Here is a 4,167-nt window from a genome sequence, read left to right on the forward strand (position 1 = left end):
CCATCTACCAGTTCATCAGCTTCCTAATTTTCCTTTCCTAACTCCTAACACTGTTTGAAAAAAATGGGTGAACCCAACCCACATCCTTTACTCCACATTTTGGAGCAGGAAAATATTTCCAATGGCTGTGCTCATTGCTGCTGCACCACAGTACATACAACATAGAAATTTCTGTTTTCTTTTTCAGAGAAATAACATTTGACAAAGTTTGAAAGTCAAAGAATAAAACCCTTAACTAGAAAATTTACCTGGAATCCTGTGGGAAGTTAAAAAAAGCACAAATATGGAATAGTTAAAAGGCAATCCAGAGAGAGACTGATATATCTGATTAAGACTTCATGAAAACTAACACAGACAGTGAGCTGGATAATAAAGTATTCAGAAGGAAAGCGCTTAAGCAAATTATTTCTATTTATGGAAACAGGGACCTGCTATGAGATATAAAGTCAGAAAAATCCTGGCACACATATAGGAAGCAATTAGATTGTGACAGATTTATTCTTGCCATTACACGCACAATGGAAAAGTTACTTTTAAACCCAAGTTATCTGTGTAGTTTCCACTCTTCTCTGAATGATGGATTATACACAAATCATTTTATTTTTAATTCAAATCACTTAGTTGAGAACTCAGAAGAATCAGAGATTATCATCATGCTGTTCTTTCTCCTCCAGTTTACACTAAACAGAGAAAACTTTGTAATCTTTTAAATATCCATCTCCAAATCTGGAAAAATATAAAAAAAAAAAAATCAACCATATTTGAATGAGTGGAAAAGTGGAAATGTTCCTGGAAAAAATTGAAAAACCCCTCTGAAATAGTCTAGTTTAATATAAAACCTGCTTCATAATGAAAGTTGTTTTCTCTTTTTTTTCTGTGAGCAAGGATTTTTTTGGTTATAAAAGAAATGATGCTCTTTGCTTTTTCAATCTAGCAGAATCCCGAAAAACAGAGATATAATTAATGTTTAAGAGTTTTAACTGGTGCTAAGAAATTACATTTTATTCCTCATTTAAAAGTCATTTAAAATAAATCTGTTTGTTCCACAGCCCATCTTCCATAATGTTTAAAAGAAATTATGTTGAAAGTGATTTTATTAAAACTGTCTGGTGTGCACTCAGTTTTGTCTCCATCGTAGAGCACAAAAACTCGACGGAAGTGAAATTGGGGCAAATTTGGAAGCCAGAAAAGCTGTGTGTAGGAACTGCTCCAAGAACTTCAGGATCCATTGACTGGATATTAACTCAGAATGTCAAAAAGCTGATAAGTTTTCCTTGAAAATTTTTGAAGGATTGAGGTGGAACATCATTCTCTACCCCGAGCAGAGTTTGGACCCAGATAAAATGTAGTTAACCACCACTGATTCTTTGGTGTTTCAGTTGTGACAATTCATAATTTATTTTTATTTTATCCAGGTCACAAAACTAGTTCATTTCAGCATTTCCTCATACAAATACTCTGTTTTAACTATAGTAGGAGTCCTAGTAAAATATCTGTATTGTATTTGAATATCTGTATTGTATTTGAATATCTGTACATAAGCCTTGCCCTGATCAGCCCCGGTTGTTTTTGATGGGCTGCAGCTGTGATGGCCTGAATTGGGCTGCAGCTGTAGCTAGTGAAGATAACTGGGATAAAAGGGGGTGGGCTTGGCCGGTTGTAGAGAATTTGGGAGAAGCCTTGATGCAGGAGTCTGTGCTGTGATGATTTGCCCCCAAGAAATATCACTGAGAAGGTAAGGGACTTTAGAAATATGATAGCAACTTTGAACAGCTTCATTTGAAATTATATTTCTTGCTCTGCTTGAGTGGGAGATGGAGCTTAAAACCTTTGCCCTTTTGTTACTTTCACAAACTGACTTTTTTTGTTTGTTTGATTGTTTTTTGTTTTTGCTACTCCATGCTGCCAGTTAATATCTTTTTTTTTTTTTTTTTTTTTTTTTTTTTTTTTTTGCCAAGCAGAGTATTCTAACTTTTCATGACAGCCAAGACAGCCAGATCTGGTGAATCCACAAAAAGGTTAAAGCAAAAGGCAATGCCTGATAATACTCACCTTCACTGAGCAAATCATGCAAAATGTTCCCAAACTGAGCCCCTGGCTGGGAGCTCTGAAACCAGAGAAGGTTCCACACATACCTGCAGATATTAAACCCAGACCCCTTTCCCCAGCCTTTGAGTCTCCTTCTGCTGCAGCATTAGTGAAAGAGTGGATGATGTTACAATTCCATGTAACTTATATCAGTTAAGACAGACATTTACATTTTCAGGGCTTTATGGTTATCACAGTATTAAAAAAGGACAAATTTTCTATTTCATAGATGTTTTTGCTGCAGCAGAGCTTTTGCATAGGTTTCTTATTGTCTTTCTGCAATCAGAATTGGTTTTTCAAGTGTCAGCAGCAACCAAGATGTGCCACAAGGAACCCAGTGGCTGCAGTATCAATATTGTGGCACCCCCAACACCAACAGTGACCCTCCAAATCAGGGACCTCTTCACCAAAGTTTAGCTGAGCAAAAAGATAAGCAGGAGCCATGATCTGAAGAACTGAAATATAATATTATTTTTATATATAATTATATATATATATTATTAATTATCCTCTCAGCAAGAATGTTGTTTTGCTACATGTGGGAAAAATAGGTTTCTCTGAGTAGGTCACAATAAATCTCTTTGGAAGTTTTAAAAAATTAAAATAAGTCAAGGTGGATGGTACAGCATCAAGCCTGACAGAGTTCAGAAAGTGTTAGGACTGTGCTGTCAGCCACAGGGTGTAATTCTTGGGGTGTTCTGTGCAGGGCCAGGAGTTGGACTCACTGATCCTGATGGATCCTTTCCAACTCAGCATATTCTGTGATGCTGTGATAGATTTATTTTTTTTGTGTTTGATTCCAAGTGGAAATGAATGCCGTTCTCCAGGGAGGAGAAAATGCATGGTTTCTAACAACCTTCTTATTGAACCAAAAGCAGATTTTATCACTGGGGTGATGCTACAGCCTGAAGATGGAGGAATAATGACTGTAATTTGTCCAGGTGCTAACACACTGTGGCTGGAAGTTTCTTACTGTGGAGTGCAGAGCAATAAATTACTGGCAGTTTATGGATGCTGAAATAACCAATCCATTAGTGCATTTGCAGAAACTTGTTAGATACTCTACAATGACTTAATGAATTATTTGCCAACAATGTAGAAATAGAAATGCTGACCTTTATTATGGAGCCACAGGAGATTCCTGGTCCTTAAGATGTAGGAAACTTGTCATTCCTCACGTGAGTGGAATGACAAGCTCCCTATCTTAAGGAAATCTTTTATCAAATACAGCTAAGAAAGCTTAAATGTAATTAGGAACTAGCTACAGCAAGGCTTTATTTTTTCACTCCTGTAATTCTTAGGATGGTTGCAATGCTAGTTGATCCCAGCTAGTACGTTTTTAGTTCACTGGAGCTGTGTTCTGTAACACTGATGTGTTTGCATTCAGTCTATGCCCACGGGTAACCAGTGTGGAGGGCTGAATGTTAAATAATCAGATTATAAACTAACATCAGTTTGAAGACTTTCACTGTTCTGAACTTAACAAGAACCAAAGCAGCATCTTAGTATGTCTCTCTCTAAAAGCCAAGTGTGAATCTCCCAGAAAATTGTGTGAAGCTTGTCCTTTTCTTTAGTAACACTACCCTTGCAGACTTAATTATTAACCTCTTACTCTTTGTGTCCACCTTCTTAAAGACTATTATGTGGGGAGTCTGTTTTCCATAATTCAGTTTCTTAAAAGAGAATCCAAGTATTGAAATGATATCTGAGGAAACTCTTGTGCTGAGGTCAGTAAAGATTTGTTTACATTGACTGCTTGCAGCCCCGAAAGAACACAGGAAAAAAAACAAGTTGTTGCGGTGCGCAGTATTTTTCTACAGCCTTAAAAATTGCTCATTTTGGTGATCAGGCCCTAATGACAGTTTAACACAGGGAAGGTTGAAATGTCTCCCAATACACAAAGCAGGAATTTGAATGCTCTGCCCGGTGTATTCTTTCACAATGCTGAATGGGAAGCCCAAAAGTCCGCAGAATTCTTGTAACATGTGTTAGGCAGTGTTGTATGTATTTACTAGGGACAGAGTGATCTGCACCCAAATAAACAATTAGTGATTACTAACAAGTATTAATTTTGTCATC

This window comes from Ammospiza nelsoni, chromosome 2 (genome assembly GCF_027579445.1).
Source record: "Ammospiza nelsoni isolate bAmmNel1 chromosome 2, bAmmNel1.pri, whole genome shotgun sequence".
Classification (NCBI taxonomy): Eukaryota; Metazoa; Chordata; class Aves; order Passeriformes; family Passerellidae; genus Ammospiza; species Ammospiza nelsoni.